The following is a 22,628-nucleotide window of genomic DNA, read 5'->3' on the forward strand; positions in this document are numbered from 1 at the left end:
ACATTAAGCCTCTTGGGGTAAAATTAGGCAGTTTGTGTGGAAAATAGATTTCTCAGTGGTTTCATTTTGGTTCTTACATCAGTTGCTTGTCCTGGTGGGCAGTTTTGTCAAACAAATGGGTCCTTGGTGTTAAGTACAGTAAAACATCATCTGTTTAGAAATTACAATGCCAGTGCTTAAGTGAACTATTTCAATATACTATCTAGAAATACTGGGTTTTGTTCAGCAAAATAAGAAAAGAAATACAGTTGCAGGGGTCAGCATATAGCTTGATTAAAAGAACCAACTATTTTAAATTTCTCGGAACGGATTTATGCTCAAACTAATGAAAAGTTAGAAGTTTACAAAGTTTAAAAGTCTACTTATTATAGACATTTCCCTTTGACCTTTACTGGGGAACATGTTATTAGCCTTGTTCATATGATATTTGAAAGTAAGAAAACGGTGTGTTTGTTTTTTTCTTTTAATATATTCAGAAGTTCAGGATTTTAACTAGTCTAATTGAGACCAGTCTTTCTTGACCTTGTCTATCTCTGTATCATCTTCAGATTTGTCAGAGGAATCACAGTTCGGACAGAAATGAACAGGGTTCTAAAAGCCAGCTACTTTCAATTGCATCTTCTCATAGCTTCCCCAGTATACTGATGATAAGATTAAAACACGCGGAGCACTTGGTTGTATCTAAATTCAGTGTAAGCAAGCACTCACAAAGGCTTATTTCTCTAACGTAACCCAGTAACCCAGCTCCTACCATAGTGGGTTCCAAGACCCTGTTAATGTGCTGTAAATATAACAGCACCACCATGGAAGGAAATAACATTTCTGCAACCTATAAGGCGGAGAAATTACAAGGGCTTTAGATAAGGAAAAGAGAAGGAGAAAGTGAAGACATTAACTTTTTAAAAAAAAACGAAACAGTGTTTTTGAAGTGCCCTTTAAAATCGCGTTACTTTAGCTGATGGACTTCATCAGCCCGCTGTAGCTGGAGATGGCAGTAGGGAGGTTGAGATGAGTCCATTTCATCTCATAAATGTCTAGACCTGCACATTACTGGAAGCATAATTATGTTTAGTAATGTTACTGAATTCACAGCTATTACCTTTTACCCGTTGAGAGGATTCATATCCTATAGCGGATGGACCCTGTATTGGAATCTACATCAAGGACTCCTTGAGTCTCTCCCAGCCAAAGTCCACTTGCTGTTTTTAGCAGTGCCACCAAGACCTCATTGTCTTCCCCCCCTCCTGACAGTCTTCCCACTGCTCTCCCAGGCACGGTGCTTTCTGTTAGAGGCAAATTTCAAATTTTACTGCATGGTGTTAAATGAACAGTAAAGTCTCCCCTGTTCCTCACTCTAGCCCCTTTCCCCAGTGATGGCCACTGTTGTTGTCTTCTTCTTCTTCTTCCTTTTTTTTTTTTTAAATATTTCCTTTCAGAAAACATTTTAGGCATATACCCACCTTTATAATAAATTTGAAGATTTACCCAAATTTTATGATAATGATATTTTTAAAGAATCCTTATCTTTTAGAGATACGTACTAATATATAATAGTATAATAGATATAATGTAATAAAATGTATACTAATATAAATAATATTGTGTATGGGATTTTCTCCAAAATAATAGAGGTGGAGATTAAAAAAAAAAAAGAAAGAAAGAAACCAAACTGCCCCTAAGCTGATAATTGTTAAAGATAGGTACATAATGGTTTAATATTCTGTCCTCTCTAATTTTGTATCCTTTAATATTATCTGCAATAAAAAGGTAAAACAAGAAAAAAATTACAAGAGAGAGTTTTACAAATGGTTTGCTTTTTCCTCTTACGTATGTATTTTGTAGAGCAGCACATATGAGGATGCAGTGCTTTTTTACCTCAGGTTTTTTAAGTATCAGGCATGCTTTTCCACCCTCTGTACTTAATTCAGCATGCGGCAAGTTCTCAAAATATTCAAGCTCCATGGTTTGTTTAATGATTCCCTCACCGCTGAGTGTTTGGATCGTTTCTGTCCACAGCCCCTTCTCTGGTTGAGTGTGGGTGTCAGTAAGGGTCTGTGGGGAGCATGGAATGCAGGCTGAACACATGTACTCTGCTCGCTCTGACTCTCTCTGGGACACCTTCCTGGGCTCCCCTCTGCTCACTGCTCCTTCGCTCAATGGCCTGGCATCACTTTCTGTTGTGTTTCTCTGGTGCTTGGCACATCATGGGAACTGAGTTAGAGCTTTCTTGACACAAGGGGAGAAGATACGTTCATTCTCCTCTCTTAAAGCCAGTTTTGAAGACCTTCACGTTTTAAAGGAAGATTGACAATATGGTGATGTCCCTTAATGGGTGGCTAAGGATAGACATTTTGAGTCAGATACGCTCAAAAGAGTGTGTTAGCTGTGACTCTAAAGCAGCAAGATTGAGTTTTTTAAAAACATGCTTAAGAACCAAATCTGTACTATTTTTTTTTTTTTTAGATTTATTTATTAGAGAGAAAGCACGAGGGTGAGGGGGAGAGGAAGAGGGAGAGAGAGAATCCCAAGCAGACTCCCCACCGAGCACGGAGCCTGACACGGGGCTCAACCCCGTGACCCTAAGACCATGACCTGAGCTGAAATCAAGAGTCGGCCGGCCACTTAACCAACTGAGCCATCCAGGCGCCCCCAGACCTGTGCTGTTGTTCAACATATGGTCACTTTGGGATCTCTGTACTTATTTCAGCATGCTGCAAGGTCTCAAAATATTAATATCAATAGTTTTGGGGAATTCTTTTGGAATTTCCTCATAGCCAGTTGTGAACTCCTACTGAAACGAAACCTCTTTACTTCAGGATCACACTTCCGAGTTTCAGGTAGTGACCGCCACATAAATTAGTGAGTAAAATAAAATCATCGAATTTTCAGCATTTGTATTTCTCTTGGTTTCTGTCTGTCCGTTGAAACATACCGTTAGTGTTTACAATGATCAGGAGCAGTTTAAATGAAACATTGTATGTTTCACTTACAATGGTAAAATCAGTGTTTATTATACATTTCATATAGTATATACATGTTTATGTATATAATAAACACAAATGCTAACTGTTGAAAGAAAAGAAGAAATAAGAGCAAATTTTTGCAAGATGCTGGTATGCATCGCCATTACACATAGTACATGCATACTAGTCTGCATTGCCGAGTGTATATATTTGCTTATCTGCTGTGTGTTAAGTAAATACCCATCACAGTGGTGTGTGTTTTATGACTAAATCATGATACAGTTATCTTTGGATTGCAGACTGTGCTTTGGGGAGCCGAGAAAAATAGAACAGACTCATTTCTACCTTCGGGGCATACTTTCCAAGTTAGACTGCTATTTATAAAATAAAATGCACTGCCTAACCCAGAGATTGACTTCTTTCTCGTTCTCTTTCTTTCTGAATTGCCCCCTCCAGCATTTTGGTAACTTTTTTTTTTGCACCATCAATCAATGTATACAATATGTTGCTTCTCTTTTCCTCCTGTGTAGTCTGTCCTCTGAGAAAACAAGAGCCGATTAGGAAAAAGAACAGCATCTGTGAAATCACTGAGTTTCATAGGAGTTTACCAAAGTTCAAAGAAATGCCTTGACCCTGATTCTAAAAGAAAGGGTTACATCCCATTTTGGTATTTGAATGTGAGAACTTGTGATCTGTTAGCATTTTGCCAGAAATACGGTTCCCTCCGTGGCCCCAGGTAAGCACGGTGACTCAGATAAGTGTAGGTTGGTCAGATTGTGTGTCGTCTCTCTGTTAGTCACCTGCTGGTTTATGTTTGTTTCATGAAAACTTTTGAAAGATACATGCTGATGCTTCCTGGGTACAGGTTTCAGTGCCTTGTTGGTACCAACATGTAACTTAGGTTTAATTGGGGCTTACTAAAATCAAAGATACAGAGTATGAAACTGGGTGGATCTTGTGGACTAGCCATGCCGACATTAGGTTCATTACTAATGTGGACAAAGGCAGGATATACACAGAGAAAACAAAATCTAGATGGTGTGACTTTGGGCCTTATGCATCATTAACTTATCATTGAGAACATGGGCTCTAGACTCAACTTCCTGAGTTTGAATCTCAGCTTGGTTAGAGGCAGGCAGTTCACATAGCCTATCATGTGTAAAGTGGGCGTGATAATAGGGTCTGGCATAGATCAATTGTGAGGATTCAGTGAGAGCATCTTCAAAGGGCTCTTAGAACAATGGCTGGCATATACCAAGAGTTTAATAAATATTAGTGCTTATTATTATTAGTGATCACCATTATCACTGCAGCAGTGGGATGGAAAAATTTGCTTCTTCCTTAATTATGACTTGCCTATATTTTGGACTCTGATTTTAGTTAGGACTTTCTGCACCCTAAGGGCAGGGATTGGTCTGTCTTCATCTTTGTATTTGTATTGTCAATGCCTGAAATACAGCAGGTGAACTTAGTAAATAAATAATGATTAACTAAATAAAACTGGAGGCCATCTACATATCCCCACATGGCCCTGATGTAGTCAGTACATCATTTGATGTTACAGCTCTGTCAACGTCTGATTTTGATGTTGGGGACATATTTTATAACGTAATTGACACAGTTGCCTCGGAATAGGTGAGGTTGAAAAAACAGTTATAGGAAAGGCACAGTGAAATTCTGTGGACCTACTATGTGTCCATAGAATCTTGTTCATGCTACTTTCTCGTACTCGCGTGGCCATAGTGGGACTTGAACCAATGTATTCAGACACAGCATCCCGTGTTTTTCCACTGTACCATAGTCTTGAGACATAGGTATGTGACCTCCAGAGCCTGAATATGTGAGATTTAATCTTCAGCTGGGTGTGTGTGGTAGTTACCTTGAAAATCTGGAAAATGGAAAATTATATTTTAGAGGATCTTTCCATCCCTTTTTTTTTTTTTTAAGATTTTATTTATTTGAGAGAGAGAGAGAGATGGCGAGAGAGAACACGAGCAAAGGGAGAAGCAGGCTCCCTGTAAGCAGGGAGCCTGACGCAGGACTCGATCCCAGGACCCTGAGATTATGACCTGAGCTGAAGGCAGAAGCTTAACTGGCTAAGCCACCCAGGTGCCCTGGATTTTTCTGTTCTTATAAAAAATTGAGATGTAGCTCAAATGTTATTTCCTCTGTGAAACCTTTCAAGACCCTCTGAGTTATTGAAAGTCCTTTCTCGCTACCCAAAAGAATGTTTTCAGATTTCTTTTATCATGTTCACCTCAGCAGTTTGTGACCTCACTTGAAACTTTCCGTTTAGACATAGAGCTCCGTGAAAGCAGGAGCCAAGTCTTCATTATGTGTGGATACGAGCCCCTTCAAAGAGAACGTAAGACATAATAAAAGGCTGCATAAGTGCTATCTCGTTGCCGGTTGGGTAGCTGGAGCTGGATGATAAACTTGCATGGTCTCTGAGGGTTGCTACATCAAGCACACCTATAGAAACAGAAAAAGTAAACACGGCTTGTAAACCATAATTGTGAAGAGCACCTGGATAGGATGATTTATATTCCAGGCTCCTAGGAGCGATGGAGAATGGGGGCTGGTCATTCAGTCTGCCACAAACATTCCTTGTATTTGAGGCTATAGGTCTGCAAGTCAGAAAGGCCCATGCCAAGGAAAAGGGCTGTTTCGATTACATTTGCCTTTACACTTCACCTTGCGTTGCAGATTGATCCATGTTGCTCGAGAGTTTGAATCCTTTGATGTCATGCATTGATTGGTTTCCAGTATTAAGGCAAGCAAAGTGGACCTCTTTGGCAAGCTGGATAGCTGGTGAGGGGGAAAGCCAAGGCACCAACCTAATTATGTCGACATAATTGGCAACTCTTCTTATTTCTGGCTTTAGCTAGCTTAAGAGGGCTAGAACTTTGGATAAGTTTATACTATTAACTCTTCTAGAAACTTCGTTTAAATGTTCAATCTTTGTCGCTTGTTTTCTGGTAATTTCAACTATAAATGATTTTTAAATTGCTTTTCAAAAGCTCCGATCCCTTAAAAAACTAATTCCAGGATATAGGAAAGGCCTTATTTTCAGCTGGTTTGCCCTACTGGATTAATTTTAATCTCTTAAATACCCTTTGGTGATTCACTAGCCTTCCTGTCTTGTCTTCTCAGTTGAGAGTTCCATGATGTGACAGGAGGAATTCAAGAAGACAGATGTGAGATGTTTCCAGAATAGCTTGGACACACTGTGTTCTGGGGTAGATGATGTGGTTTCCAAATTAGATTTTCGTACCCTGGGGGTAAGACATATAAAAATATTTCTTATCTTACCCCATGAACTTAGGGAAGAAAATGATTTTGCTCAATTAGGTATTTTGAAAAGTTCTAGACAAGAAAAAAAGTATTCCCTTAAATGTTCAAGATAGTTTTTGGTTGCTCTTTCATTTTATTTTATTTTATTTTATTTTTTTTTAAAGATTTATTTATTTATTTGAGAGAGCGAGAATGAGAGAGAGTACATGAGAGGGGGGAGGGTCAGAGGGAGAAGCAGGCTTCCTGCCGAGCAGGGAGCCCGATGTGGGACTCGATCCCGGGACTCCAGGATCATGACCTGAGCTGAAGGCAGTTGCTTAACCAACTGAGCCACCCAGGCGCCCCGCTCTTTCATTTTAAAGTATTATACTTTAGGAAACAAAAAGATAAATATAATGAAATGAATGGTAGCAAAAGTCTAATAGTTTGGTAGTGAGCACAAGATAATAGATAGATTCAAATGCACCAGGAAGGGACTGTGAGGGGCCAGAGGGCTTTGGGGTAGAGGATGCTCAGAGGAGGAAACTTCAGTTGATAGGGATGTGGACAGTCAGGTACTTGAAGTTACCTGTGCTGGGGACTGAATAGGCATCAGATGGAGATCTGAGGAAGGCATTGCCCTTAGAGGTGTTAAAAAGTAAAGAATCTCTTTTTTTCTTCTTTTCTTTTCAATTAATCACGAAAGAAGTTTAATTTGTAATTTCCCCCCACTCTTTTCTCTGCTTTACTGGCATTTTGAAAATAAAAATTGGGGCGCCTGGGTGGTGTAGTCAGTTAAGCATCCGACTCTTGGTTTCAGCTCAGATAGCGATCTCAGTGTCATGAGATCGAACCCCACATCAGGCTTTTTGAGTCTGTTTGAGATTCTCTCTCCCTTTCCCTCTGCCCCTCCTGCTTATGCTCTCTCTAAAATAAATAAATTTTTAAAAAAAGGAAAAGAAAAGAAAAACTTCGTTTTCCAGTTTGGGCAAGTTAGTTTCTGGGAGAGACTAGTGTGAGCAGAGTGGCTACTTAGAAAGAGAAGGGTGCGCCTGGGTCAGGTGCTCCCAGAGGTGCGAGGAGATGCTCTCCTGCCCTTGACGGAGGGCATGTAGCTGCTGGGATTGTGACTCAGTGGGCCCCTAGAGACAAAAGTACTACTGGCGACTTGAAGAATTTTGGTCAACTTTCATCATGCACTATCTGCCTAAATTCATTATCCTCACAGAAGAACCTTAAATTAATAAATACATAGAGAGGGGTGCCTGGGTTGCTCAGTTGGTTAAGCCTCTGCCTTGGGCTCGGGTCCTGATCTCAGGGTCCTGGGATTGAGCCCCGCATCAGGCTCCCTGCTCAGCGGGGAGTCTGCTTCTCCCTCTCTGCCCCTCCCCCCACTGCTTATGCCGCTCTCTCTCTCTAATAAATAAATAAAATCTTAAAAAAAATAAATACATAGGGGCTTATGACTTTTTTAAAAAAATTCTATTTGAGGAGAGAGAGAGAATGTGGGCACGTGCATGAGCAGGGCGAGGGACAAAGAAAGAAACAGACTCCCTACTGAGGAGGGAGTCCAATGTGGGACCCGATCCTGGGTCTCTGGGATCATGACCTGAGCCAAAGGCAGATGCTTAACAGACTGAGCCATTCAGGTGCCCCCAGGCTTATGATTTTAAAAGGCAAGATGCTACAGAAACATCCAGAGCGTCAGCCAGCTTGAACTTACCCACATCCATGGGGAACTGAAATAGATCTGTAACTTTACATTGATTTTCACTGAGCAGTATTATCCATGTAAGTTAATAACAGTCCAGGGGTTTGTGAATTTGCTCATCATAATTTTGTTCATTATTTCATCCATTTTTTCTTTGATTTGTTACTTCATATATACATACATATGCCAGTCATTTTGTAACAGCCTATTCTGTATTCTGTGGTAGGTGCCTGAGACCTAGAAATAAATGAGAATCAGTCTGAGACCTCAGATAGCTGACCTACAGATTCTTATTGCCATGGACGCAGCCCCCGCCGTATGAAGAGTGCCTTTTACATGGGTCTGTGTATTCTTCGTTTCATTTTGCACATGTCAGTACTTCAGTTGGTGTGAAAAGATAAGGCCCACCCCAGGTCCAGGGCAGCCTAAGTTTCCAAGCAAAGAAGATGAGTAGATGTTTAGATGTTTTATTTGTTTCTTAGGGCTACTGTAACAAATTGCCGTGTACTCGGTGGCTTCGAACAACAGAAATTTATTCTTGTGGTCCTAAAAGTCCAAAGTCAAAGTGTCACCAGGTCGCGCTGCTTCTGGGGGCTCCTTCCGAAGCTCCCTTGCTTGCCTCTCCCAAGCTTCCCGTGGTTCCTGGCAGTGCTTGGTACTCGGTGGCCTGTCGCCCCAGCACTGGAATCTCTGCCTGTGTCTTCCCGTGGCCTTCTTATTAGGACACCGGTCCGTGGGTTTAGGGCCCCCCTAATCCAGTATGACCTCACCTGAGCTGACTACATCTGCAAATCCTGAGGTTCTGGGTGGGTATAAATGGAGGTGGGGTTACGACTCAGCCCAGCACAGGTGTCTTCATAGGTAATTCCTTAATATCTGTAACACAGAGGAGATGTGAGAGGTCATTTGCAGAAATCACCATGTTCATATTTTTCAAGAAGGACATCTTACATTTGCAGGTATTCTGAGAATTGATAAATGAACAGAATGTGTTGCCGGGCGGGGGGGGGCTCAAGATGGTTTGGGGGTTACCTTCGTCCAAAATGTTTGTTGTAGAGATGAGGAAACCTAGATGTGGGCCTGACCCTGCGGGGAGGGGTCTGAAATCACAGACCCAGCTGAGACGGGGAATTAGTGTGGAAGGGGAAGGAAAACATGATGAAGACACAGTTAAGCTTAACATTTAGCAGTGTGGCTCAGCTCTGAAGGGCAAGATAGTTCAGGGAACTTGGCAGATAGAGATGGGGTTATTCCTTTTGCTCCAAGCTTAGGAACAGACAAGCAGGGATATTGGTAATCGCCATGTTTTTCTTACCTGTGTTTGAGAGACATTGCTTACCAAACACACAGGATTTTCTTAGGAGCTATGTCGAATATAAGAGAAAAAGATATGACCTTAACTTTAGGGCAATGCAGAGGCCGTATAATGCCAGGAAATCTTCAGAGATCACACATAGGCAGTGCTGAAGAGTACACAGACAACCCACAGACAGGTTTGGTCCGGCAAACAATGTTTTAGAAAACTTTGAATTAGATGCCAATGCTTAGAAATTGGGAGCTTTTCTTACTTAAAAATACAGGTTTCTCATTTCTCTTGTCAATCCAGGAATCTCACAACACTGAGTGTGAGTGCCAAAGAGGCCCTAGTCAGTGGCCTCCATTTAGGTGGGTCCTTTCCTTCCTAGCTCAAGGCACTGGACTCGGGGACTCCTGCTCTGTGTGTCAGTGGACTCAGCTGCCACATACACATGAAACCGTTATGGTAGAAGAAACTCACGTCGTGTTGGTCTTGCCTGTTACAGCTGCACGCAACGGCAACATCCTGGGGCCATAGTCATTCCAGTGTCAGTCCCAGGCCTTCTGCTGGAATTATAAAGTGTGACATGAACTGTTAAGCAAAACATGCTTGAAATTTTCAAAAACGTCTTTAGGTGACTTCTCAGTGTTCTCCATCTGTTAATCTGGTTAGAGGAGGAGAAACATTAGCTTTTCAAAAGCTAGAATGTGGGTGGTTCATAAATTTTGTGCCTCAAGTCTGACGCAGGTAATGTACTCAGTTCGCTTTCATAAATGTGAAGGTAGTCAACAACTATCCTTATAATTTATGTATTGCATTTCCCTGTTAAAACCCTTAGATGCAAAACAGTGTAATAAAAGCTTCATATTCAAACACTTCATTGGAAAAATCAAATCATCTGACTGTTAGAAAATCACACGTGGTTGGGGCACTCATTGAGTGGCTCAGTGGGTTAAGCGTCCGATTCTTGGTCTCAGCTCAGGTCTTGGTCTCAGGGTTGTGGGCATGGAGCCTACTTAAAAAAAAAAAAAAAAATCACACATGGTCAGCATTCCATGTGGCATGGTCAGAAAGCAAGAGAACAGGATAACTCCAACTCCAAAACACTCTTCTTTGTACCTAAGAGGGGATCTGATATTTACCACGTGTGAACTTTCATTTTTTTCTTTTTGTTTAGCTTTCCATAGATTTCCTCTTGAATATGATTGAATTTAATCCTCAAAAGGATTCTTGCTCAGTATCATGAGGAACATTGTTAGTTGATTATTTTTCTCCCTCAGTGTTATTTGAAGAAGTCTTCATATAAAACTGAATTGGTACCTCTGAAATATGGTAAAGGTAGATCTCCATCCTGTAAATGGCTTGTTTGGGAAACTGGTTTGGGTCTGTTGTTTCTTTGTTACCAGGATTCTTTTTCTCATATAAATGATAGTATGTGTGAGGGTCGTACAAGGTCTACAAGATGGCTGGCACAGGAAACCACGTTCAGTCCCTAACAGGCACGTAGAGTCGTGTTAGTAGAACCACAGAACCCTTTCCTGGAATGTTCTAGAAGAAAATGTGGTTATAGCGCCATGTGAAGTTGTTAGAAAGTGGGAGGGTGGAGCTGACCCCAACTCTAAATCACTGGGAAGGGACTGATGGGAGGTATCGCAGGGGAAGTTCAAGGACTAAAGGTGGCAGGACACCTGGTGATGGAAGCCTCCAGGGGTACTGCTCAGCAATGGGCTGACTCTCCAGTTACTACTTTGCTTTTCTCCATCTGCTCCAGGTGTGTGTCCTGTGGGGGGGCCTCTAACCAACATTTCCTTTCATCCCTTGCTCATTGTGGACAAGGGAGACATTCCATGACTTCCTTTCTTTACCCGGAGCAAGCATCAGCTTCTTTCAGGATTTCCAAGTGGCTTTCACCATTTTATTCATTTCTTGTCCCTCTGTCTCCTGATGACCTTTCCTCTGTGTGCTATGGAATAAGAGCCCTGGGTCAGAGAACGGACTCCATGTATAAAATACCAGAGAGAAGCATTTTTAACTCAGTTCTATCATATTTTTAATGGAGTTAGGGACTATTGGATTGGTAAAATCTAGAGTAAAAATTAAATCATTTTAATTATAAATAAAAATTTATTTTTAGGATACTCTTAGTAAGGTTGATAGGTTACCCTTACTCCACTCACATGGTTTCAGTCTGATAAATGCCTACTGAGTTCCTAAACGTGCAGGTACTGAGCTAGTGCTCTGGGTGAATCCCAGACTGAGATGTAATCTTGCCCTCAGAGAACTAACAGGCTCCTTCCTCAAGGTTCTTTTAAATCTCTTTATATCCATCTCTTGGCCTTCATCACTTCCTGGGTTTTAGAGGCAGACATCCTGGCTTATCCCACTTTATCACTTTCTTAACCTCTGAGCCCCAGCTGTCTTATCTCTAAAGTGGGAATAATAATAGTAGGACCTACCTTATAAGATTGTTACATGAAGTCCTCGGCACAGTACCCGGCCCGCAGAAAGCATGTTTTGAAATGTTAGCTACCGTTATTATTACTGTTGTATTGTCTTTGCTGTGGGGTGGAAAGATTCTTTGGGATATAGGCTGTTTGGCTTTTGTTGTTTTGTTAATCGCCAGAAACGAGTTCATACAATGGGTGAGCATGTTTCAGTGAATGATTATTATAAAAAGTATATTGGGGTTTTTTTAAAGTTTTTATTTGAATTCTAGTTAGTTAACATACAGTGTAATATTAGCTCCAGCTGTACAATTCAGTGGTTCAACGCTGCCATACAACATCCGGTGCTCATCGCCCGTGCCCTCCTTATGAGCAGCGCAACAAATTAAAGGGACTAGTTTACTTCCTAGAAATTCACAATAATTAGGGAGATGCATAAATCCCCTGCTTCTCAAATGTGAATGTGCAGGACAGTCTCCTGGAGATCTTGTTGAAACGCAGATTCTGATGTAGTGGGGCTGGGGCCTGAGAGTCTGCTTTTTTTTTTTTTTTTAAGAAAAATTTTTAATTGTGGAGATTCTACATTTGTTAGAGGCTTTTTCAAGTGATACTGATACTTATTTCCGTGCTTGACCACAGTTGGAGTGGTAACACTGGACCGTAGGCTGCAGGAGGAAGGGGGTACCAGATAGAGATTTGCCAAGTATGTAGAGCAGATAAGGGTCATAAAGTTCCAGATAAGGCATTTCTTGATTGGGAGAAAAGGACAGAATTGAAATTAAATGGGGTTTAAAGAAATAAAGAAGTGGTAGACACACCAGGGGAAAAAAAAAAAGAAACAAGAAAGATTACTCTAAGGCAGTGTCCTCAAACTTTTTGGTCTTGGGGACCCCTTCACATCTTCAAAAATTATCGAGAGCCCCAAATATCTTTTTTATGTGGATTATACCTATCAATATTTACTGTATTAAAAATTAGGGTGCCTGGGTGGCTCAGTTAGTTGGTTAAGCGACTGCCTTCAGCTCAGGTCATGATCCCGGAGTCCCGGGATCAAGTCCCGCATTGGGCTCGCTGCTCAGCGGGGAGTCTGCTTCTCCCTCTGACCCTACCCCCTCTTGTGCTCTCTCTCTCACCCTCTCTCTCTCTCAAATAAATAAAATAAAATCTTAAAAAAAATTAAAATGGCAATTATTTTTTAAAGTTATCCACTTAAAAAAGAATAAGAAACTCATTATTGTTAACAAAATAGAATATGTTTTATGAAACATAAACATTTTTTTCAAAGCCAACAACAGTTTAGTGAGAAGAGTGATATTGTTTTATTTATTCAAAAATCTTCTTCACGGCTTAATCGAAGGCAGCTGGATTCTCTTATCTGATTCTACCTTTCCTGTGTCTCCATAAATTGTTTTGGTTGAAGTAAATGAAGAAAATTGTGCCAGTCTCATATAGACATGAAGGTGAAAACGAGAGGAATATTTTAATAGGTTTTCAGGTAATTGAGGATATTCTTTTTTGATGTTACACCAACACTCGATAATTGAGAGTTTCTTAAAGGTTACTTACACTGCGGAATCTGAAACCACAATAGTAAACTTTGTTGTATTGTTGTATTAAAATCCATTGGTGCGTCATACATTTTGAATGGATGTTTTACCCATACATAATTTAGTAACATCATGGATTGGTGATTTGGAAAATACTGGTTCAGTGAGTTGTGAAGTTCTTCCAAATGTTGACACATTTCATTATACAATAGGAAAACATTACACTCGTTAATCTCACCACCTATCTCATCAGAGAAGTCAGTAATTATTGGGAAGCTGTCAAGCTCTCAGGGGCAGATACAAGTTTTCCAAAATTCTAATTTTTGCTTGAAAGCTTGCATTTTATCATCGGCAACAAATACTGTCAGTTGTTTTCCTTGAAGTGACAGGCTCACCTCATTCATTTCTGAGAAAATGTCTGCCTTGTACCTGAATTTGAATAACCACAGTTTGTCTGTCAGTCGTTCTTTTAAGAAGAAAGGATGTCCCATGTGCCTTTTCCCTCAAACAACGATCATGCCTCCATCTACAGAAGTACTTTATGCATGCTTACATTAAAAAGGTATTCTCAAGGATTGAGATTTAATGAAGTTTACTGCTTCAACAAGGAATTCTTAGGTGAGATTAGCATTGTTTTCAGTGGAGAGTATATATATATATATATATATATATATATATATATATATATATATATAGTATCGGCGGGTACAGTGATTGCTAGTACAGTTTGTGTCCCTGTCTTGCTCCGTGCTGAAAACGCCAGCAATTTTAGCCATTATTTTTTTGTGCCCTATCAGTTAATAGATGTCAACACAGTGGAAAAAGCTGTAAATAACATCTTAGAATTATGGAAGTCATTTCGACCTCAGAGACGCCCTGAAGCTCTCTCCAGGAATTTTGCTCTCAGTGTGAGGATCCGTGCTTCCAAGCATTTTGGTTGGAGAGGAGAGTCTGTGAAGGCTAATTGTGAGAGAGTCGGGTAGGTAGATGGAGGCCACACTGGAGAATGCTAATGCTTAAGTGTGAACTTGCTTTTGTGAGTGAAAAATGGTTGACAGTTACGAGAAAAAGAGTGTCATTAGTAAGGTGGAGTTTGAAGAAAGTATGTCAGACCTCGGTGCCTAGAATACGTGGCAGGGGCAAAGGAGGCAGGCTGTTGGAGATGATGATGATCAGAGGAGACTGTAGCTTTAAAAATAGCACAGACGTAGGGGAAAGGCATCTCTAGGATTCAGTGATTGATGGGATATGGATGGTGAGGGAGAGGGCAGAACCAAAGATGTGAGCGTTTCCATGTGAAGAGTAAGAACATGATGGTTTTTAGAAATAAGGAAGTTGGAAGGAGGAGCTAGTTTTTGGAGGAGGAGGAGGATGTTTTTGATTTTAGACACGTGAGTTTGAGATAATGTGGAACAGCCGGGTGTCGGGGTGGGGGGGGTGATGTCCTGAAGTTAGAGTTGTGGCTTTACTCCGACATCAAATTCTTCCGCAGTGTCTGGGACTTTATGTGAACTTTTGGTTCATCGCAGCTCTAAGCATGCTTCGCTGTAGACGGGTGATAGGATAGGGATGGAGTGAGACCATGGGTGGCTTACCCACATTGGGTAGTACTAGAGGACTGCCGAAAAACACCCGTGGCATAGTTTGATGGTTTGAATCAGTCTTTTTTTTTTTTTCCCCCATTTGAAATATTAAACTTGCATTGCATTTCTCAAATTTTTACCTACCTGCAGTAAAGTGAAAGGGCCACATTTAGAAAGGCAAGCGTACTCTTCTACTCACAAGCTGATGTTGACATTGACTTTCACTTACGTCTGCCAAGTAAGATGCCCGACAGACTTTACCTGGTGGCATGCATGACCTTAGCCTAGGGTCTCCCTGACAGACTCCAAACCAGGCTTTAAAAGCAGATCTGCTTCTTAGAGATAGACTCATTCCTCTAGTTCGTGAGACTAAAATACTACAGACAATATATCAGTTTATTAATTTGTAATGAGAATGATCACGGCCCCAGATAATGGATTTGTTGACACGACAGAGTCGGCGCACACTCTCAGTGCTAGTGTATTATTTCCCAACCAGAAGTCATTATCACGTGGCCTGATTTGCCCTAAACTGCATGACTAGGCATTCCCTCCCTCTAGACGGTCACACAGGAAACCCAAGCATATGCAGAAGGATGCTTGGGGAATGTGGTTCTACCAGAGGGGAATCAGAAATCAAATGTTTAAATGGCATTGGCCTGGGTAGCCTGATGCATCCTGTACTTCTTCCCCTTGGGATGATGCTGTCGGGAGCCTGGAATCCTTGAAGGGCACTGGCCAAGATTCTCTCTTCTTTGGAATTTGAATCTACGGTCTGCTTTTTCTGAGCTACCTAGTTTTCTGCTTTACACACTCTTTCTTAAGATAAAGTAATATTTTCAACTGAGTGAAAGATAAGTCATTGCTACCACTCTGATCTGTTTTTTACCTATGTAAAACACTTCTGACACTAAATGTATGGGTTTACCACACCAAGCAATTCTCCAGTTCTCTGCAGACACCAGCTGGATGTCAATCCTGATCCTAACTCCCCAGAGTTAGCACCTACCCCAGAGGTTAAGGTCTCTGCGCTGTAAGACTGCCCCCCTCCCCCACTTCAGATGCCAGTCACAAGTAGTGGGTCACCAGGTTACCCACAGTTCTGTCCAACTTGACTACAAATCAGGAGTTTTCAGTACCCTCTCCTCAGAATAATTTACTATCATGGTTCATAGAACTCAGGGGAACACTTTATACTTACTGGTTTAGTATAGATTCTATTATAAAGGCTACAGATGAAGAGGGATGTAGGGCGAGATCCAAGAGTCCTGAGTGCAGGAGTTTCTCTCCCCGTGGAGTTGACCCATGGATCTGTTTACCAACCCAGAAACTCTCCAAACCATTTCATTTAGGGTTTTTACAGAGGTGCCATTACATAGGCCTGATTGATTAAATCACTGGCAAATGGTGAGGAACTGAGTTTACAGCCTCTCTCCCCTCCCTGAAGGATGAAACTGAGTTCCAACCCTCAGATTTCCGTCTCTGGCAATCAGCCCCATGCTGAAGCCAACTCTAGACTCATCTAGTTAGTATAAACTCAGCTCTGGTGGATGGAGGCTTATTGTGAATAACAAAAGATGCTCTCTGACCTACATCACTCAGGAAAATACAGGGGTTTTAGGACCTCTTCAGGAACTGGAATGAGACCAAATATATATATTTTTTTATATCACAAGATGATAGTCATACTATGTTTAGGAGCTGTCTTATCTCCTTCTTGTCCCATTTCTTGGCTTTGATCCATCGGCTGACTCAGTTGTTGCTTGATAACTCCAAAACAGTCTTACCTCCTTCGTTTTCAAGTCTTGGAAGAAATCTCATTGCAGCTCTTAAGTCACTGTTTCCTCCAGGTTTGGCCTACGGTCCACCTGCATCCAGCTCCCCTAGATGTGTTTCACAGTGCACATGCCTGGGCCTCACGTGGGCCTTCCAGAATCAGACCGAGTAGGTGGGTCTCAGGAACCTGCATTCCCACTAGCTCTTCAGAGGATGCCTTTACACGCCCTGCTTGAGAAGCACAGCTCCAATCCTGATGTTTGATCTGCTTTAGTCGGGGATTTCCACAGTGTTGTAAAATGCTGTGTTCTTGTTAAAGTCCATAATGATCTGGCCAGAGTTTAACAGGAATTACAGTCATGATTAAAAACTTGTGTAAAACATTCATTTTCTTTAAAAACCAACCAAACAGGGGCGCCTGGGTGGCTCAGTCATTAGGCGTCTGCCTTCGGCTCAGATCATGATCCCGGGGTCCTGGGATCGAGCCCCGCGTCGGGCTCCCTGCTCAGCGGGGAGTCTGCTTCTCCCTCTCCCACTCCCCCTGCTTGTGTTCCCTCTCTCGCTGTCTCTCTCTCTGTCGAATGAATAAATAAAATCTTAAAAAAATAAAAACCAGGGCGCCTGGGTGGCTCAGTTGGTTGGGCGACTGCCTTCGGCTCAGGTCATGATCCTGGAGTCCCTGGATCGAGTCCCGCATCGGGCTCCCTGCTCGGCGGGGAGTCTGCTTCTCCCTCTGACCCTACCCCCTCTCATGTGTTCTCTCTCATTCTCTCTCTCTCAAATAAATAAATAAAATCTTTAAAAAAAAAAATAAAAAAAAATAAAAACCAAACAAACAAACAAAAGGAGTGCTTTGTTTTGTTTTTATTAGGGGCAAGAAGAGTTTTTCACTGTTAGAGGCTCCAGAAATTAAACTACTGGATGTCTTTTCTCTGGCTCCTGACCCCAAAATGGGATCTGTGGCATAAGCTTTGATGCAGCATGAAGATTGAATATTTGAAATCCCAGCTCTGACATTACTGAATGTGTACTTGTGGTTGAGTCACTCACCGTCGTGCATTTTCCCTCTGTGACATGGGGCTGGCGATAGTATCTGCCTCATGGGGCGGTTGGGAGGCTGAAATGAAGGAAGGCACGGGGAGCACTCAGTTATCGGGCTGGGCATGCAGCAAGGGCTCCGCAGAAATTTGATTTTACAAATATTTCCAAATGGGAAATTAACTCTCCCACTAAAGGACAGGCACAGAAAGAATAAAAGAGGGACTATGATTGTGTAAACAAAATACTTTCAGATAAGCAGCAGAATAGACTAGAATGTGTAGATACGGAGACAATAGAGCAGAGACCTTGCAGATGGAAGGCTGTCCTGTTTTCCATCCATCCCTATTGAGTTTGGTTTGTAGGTCAGATCAGCCTTCACTGAAAAGGTGGAGAAGAGGAGGGTGGGGCCCCAGGGCAGTGCAGTCCCCTGGGTCTGGACATCACAGGTCTGGGTTCTGCTCTTGAGACTCTGACTCGCTAGCTCCACGACAGGCTGACTTGCAGAGTCCCCGAACTTCATGCGGCCATCCCACACCGCATCCAGCAAATTTTCCAGGTGTGCGTTTGTTCTCTTCCCCACTCCACACTTATGAGGCACCCAAGAATACTGTCCAGGAATATATCTAAAATGCTGTTTAATTACATCAGAAAACGAATCTATAGCTGTTAAAGTGAACTAAACCAGTCAGCTGAGGTATCCGTTTCCATTCTCAACAAGTTCTGAGCCTTAACTCCAGAATGTGTTAGCAAAGATGCTTTTCTCTTTAGTATTTTTAGCCTTAATGGACAATTTTCACTCAATATAAGTTGCGGGGGGGGCAGAGAGAGAGAGAGATGGGATAAGAGTGAGTGTTCTGAATGGAGAGGCTGTAACTGGTAGGATTTTCATAACTTTGTAGTTTCAGACCATTCTGAACATTCTCAGAGACAATTCTTAGGAGACGCCTCAGCCCACCTTCTCTAAGGGTAAGGTGAGTAGCGTCCGCAGCTAAAATACCCTTTGGTGTTCTGCAGATTCTAAAAGAAACCTAGAAAACTGAGGGATAAGCTGAATTAGGGAAGGAGCATTTTCCAAGCTGTAAATTAAAAAGTGTGTCTATTTTGGGAGGTGGGGTTAAAACATCTAGAGCTTATCTGTACTTTTTGCTGCTTTCCTCTGCTCATTTGCCAAAAACAAACAAACAAAATCACCACACGTCAAGCTCAGGACCAAGAAGCAGGTGGAAATTGCTCTAGTTAGAACTCCATCTGTATTTTTTTGTGTGTTCTTTGCATATGTTTTAAAAATATAAACAGAGTCACTTGGTATTTACCATATTTCATCTGAAGTATTTTGTATGTTATATTCTTAGTTTGAAGGATAGGATAGGTTAACGTCAGTAGGGGGGGGTGAAAGTTTCAAAATGCCTGGCAGTCTTCAGGTGGACTTTTTATCAATACCAAGAAGCAAAATAAGAAATTTAACAGCCAAAACCCAAATGAAAATGACCAGAAGTCTGTGTACTCAAGCAGACTAAATCTTCTGCCCTCCCCTCACTATTCCGGGTTCTGCCTGCTTCTCTTTTCCTCCACTTGCCTCCACAGAGCACATAAACCCAATTTAAACCTTCAGGAGCTGAATCCCAGAGTCTTTCCTTTTCTTGGCAGAAGCGGAAGAGAAGATGCCATATACAGTTTGGAGTAGCATGGTGAAACATAGTTTTAAAACGATAGATATAGTTTGGGATGAAATAAATCACTGTTTAATCTGTATTACTTTGCCCATATGGGTACACTTGGACCCACCACGAACTTCCTGCACGATGGTGAAGCGTTTCCCCCAGGAGCTTGCCACAGATCTGTCAAGAGCCTTCTGGAAGTCTGAAAGCTTTGGAATGGTAGGCTAAGGAAATGCTGAGCCATTTGCAGAGTTCTTTTCTTTCTTTTGGATAAAAAGTGGTTATGGCATGAGCGCTTTCATGAGAAATGATCAGCCTTGGAATCTTGCCTAGCTTTTGGCACTTTTGTAGGAAAGAACCCTTTTTCTCAGGTTAGACACCTGGTAGAGCTGGACTTTCCCGAGATGCTGGGCAACAAACTAGGCATAGTCTGTCAGTTTTAGGTTAAGTATTATTTTATGAAACAGTTTTTACAGTTGGATAAATACATGTGTGTTTACTGGATCATGGTGACAAAATGTATTTCTTACACACATTGCATTCCAGTATACAGTGGAAAAAGAGTGGTGTTTGGAGTCCAGTACAGCTAGGTTTCAAATCCCAGATCTGCTTTACTGCTCTGTGTTGTTGGGCAAGTTACTAATAGCCCTAAGCCTCTGTTTCATTTATCAAACGGGCTCCTATCACCTTCCTCATAAGATTTTTCTGAGGTGATTGAATGAGCTAATAATATACGGAAAGTATGTGTGCTGAAATATGTGCAAAGTGTGTATGTATGTATGTATGTAAAATAAATTCCTGGCACGTGGCAGGAATCAATCAGGAGTCTTTCTTTCCCTACTTTCACTTTATCTAGTTCCCTAAAAAAATCCAGCGATTCTTGGCTGTGGTTCCTTTGATTTGGTGTTAACATTGCTCTAAATTATTAGTTTAGAGCCAGCAGAATGGAACTTGCACCAAAGTAGATTTTATGGATCCAGATCCGAGCGCCTGCTCGGCCTAATGAATGTCTTACCCCGGGCAAGTTGCCTTTGCCTTGTAGTGTCTCCTTCCTCTGCTCGCCCTCCCTTGTCCCAGACTGTAAACTTTATTCTGTTTAATGATGACTTGTGTTTCAGGTCCACTTTCTAAGGTTGGCCTTAGGATCCACATTTCTTTCTAGGAAATGCAGTATTTATTGTACGAACTCTTCATTGTTCATTCTGATATTTGAGTATACATCCTGGCCATATGTATATTTGTTTATAAATCATACACATTTGCAACATACTAATATATTCTCTGCACAGATACAACATACAAAAGTAGAAATAAATGGATAAGGGGAGCCTGGGTGGCGTGGTTGGTTGAGCGTCCAACTCTTGGTTTTGGCTCAGGCCATGATCTCAGGGTTGTGAGATTGAGTCCCGCATCGGGCTCTGCACTCAGTGCAGAGTCTGCTTGAGTCTCTCCCTCTCGCTCCTCCCTTGCCGTGCTTGTTCTCGTGCTCTCTCTCTCGCTCTAAAATTAATTAATTAATTACTTAAAAAAAGAAATAAACGGATAAAATAACAATAAAAGAATAAGTAGAAGATATACTTTCTTCATATCCCACTCGACCATCTTGTGCTACTCCCATTTTTTAAAAAATTGTGGTAAAATATACATAACACAAATACATATCATCTTGGCCATTTTTAAAAAATTTATTTATTTTGCTGCTTATTTATTATAGTTATTAGAATGAAAATATATTCTAATTTCTTATTAATATGGCTTCATATGGTAATTCACTTATTTATTCAATACTTAAGACACAGTTATTAAGAAGCAACACATAAACAATGCCCTCAAAGTACCTCCAACTTGTTAGATTCAAAACCGTATTTAAATAATTACATTATTTCATGAAAAGTTCAGTAATAGAATTATGCACAAGGTTACACAGTAGCACAGAAGGGAATAATAAACTTTGAAGGAATAGGGGAAAGACATCACCACAGAGGCTGTGAAACTTGGCTTTTAAAGGACAGATAGGATTTCCCCAGGTTAAAATGAGGAATTTCAGGCAGAGGGACCACAATAAACAAGGGCTCAGCAGTGTGAGGTAGCAAGGTGTGGTCAGGGAGCTAAGACAACTCCTGGAATGCACAAGGCAAGAGTAGCAGGACACAAAGCTCGAGATAAACCAGCGGCTACACTGAAGGATCTTTGTGGGGGGGCACCTGGCTGGCTTAGTCGGTCTACCAGACTCTTGATCCCAGGGTCGTTGAGTTTGAGCCCCATGTTGGGTGGAGAGATTACCAAGGAATTCTTAATCACTTCACTTCTATAAAATTCTTTATATGTCTTTTCAGTATTACACAAGTGAAGCGTGAAGTAGGTCTCAAGGAGCTGAGGGCCATTTCTATTACCAGTGTTCCGGTCAGCCATGTTCCGAAGATGTCTAAGATGTCGCTGCTGAGAAAGCAGCTCCACGTGCAGGGCCCGCGCGGCAGAACCGGAGGGCATCCAGGCGGCTGGGCCGGGCGGGCGGGGGGGACCGGGCCCCCGACCGATGCCGAGGCGCTCATCTTGACCCAGGGGACGCCATGCTCATCCCAACAAGTGCCCTCCTTAACGCCCATCACCCATTTAGCCCATCCCCCACCCACCAGCCCTCCAGTAACCCTCAGTTTGCTTCCTACGGTTAAGAGTCTCTTAGGGTTTGCCGCCTTCTCTGTTTTTATCTTATCATATTTTCCCCTCCCTTCCCCCATGTTCATCTGTTTTGTTTCTTAAATTCCACATGAGTGAAATCATGATATTTGTCTTTCTCTGACTTATTTCACTTAGCATAATACATTCTAGTTCCATCCATGTTGTTACAAATGGTGAGATTTCATTCTTTTTGATGGCTGAGTAATATTCCAATATATACTGGAATATATATTTTCATATATGTATTATATATAGGAATGCTATTTATATTATATATATGTATATATACTACATCTTCTTTATCCATTCATTAGTTGATGGACATTTGGGCTCTTTCCATAATTTGGCTATTGTTGATAGTTTAGCCATTTTAAAGTGTACAATTCAGCTATATTAAGTACATTCAAATTGTTGTGTGACTATCACTACCACCCATTCTTAAAATTATTTTTGTGTTGTAAAACTGAAACTCCATATGCATTAGACAATAACTTCCCAATCTCCCCTCCTGTCAGCCCCCGGTAACCACCATTCTACTTTTTGTCTCTGATTTTGACTATGCCAGGTACCTCTTATAAGTGGAATCAGACAATATATATATTTTTGTGACTGGCTTTTTTCACTTGGCATAATGTCCTCAAGGTTCCTCCATGTTG

The 22,628-nt window shown here is 41.5% G+C and overlaps 1 protein-coding gene across 1 annotated transcript in view; it reads left to right on the plus strand.

The window, feature by feature from the left end:
- APBB2 (amyloid beta precursor protein binding family B member 2) overlaps positions 1-22,628 on the plus strand; it is a 360,396-nt gene that overhangs the window by 178,519 nt on the left and 159,249 nt on the right.

The sequence above is a fragment of the Neomonachus schauinslandi genome, chromosome 2 (assembly GCF_002201575.2).
Source record: "Neomonachus schauinslandi chromosome 2, ASM220157v2, whole genome shotgun sequence".
Classification (NCBI taxonomy): Eukaryota; Metazoa; Chordata; class Mammalia; order Carnivora; family Phocidae; genus Neomonachus; species Neomonachus schauinslandi.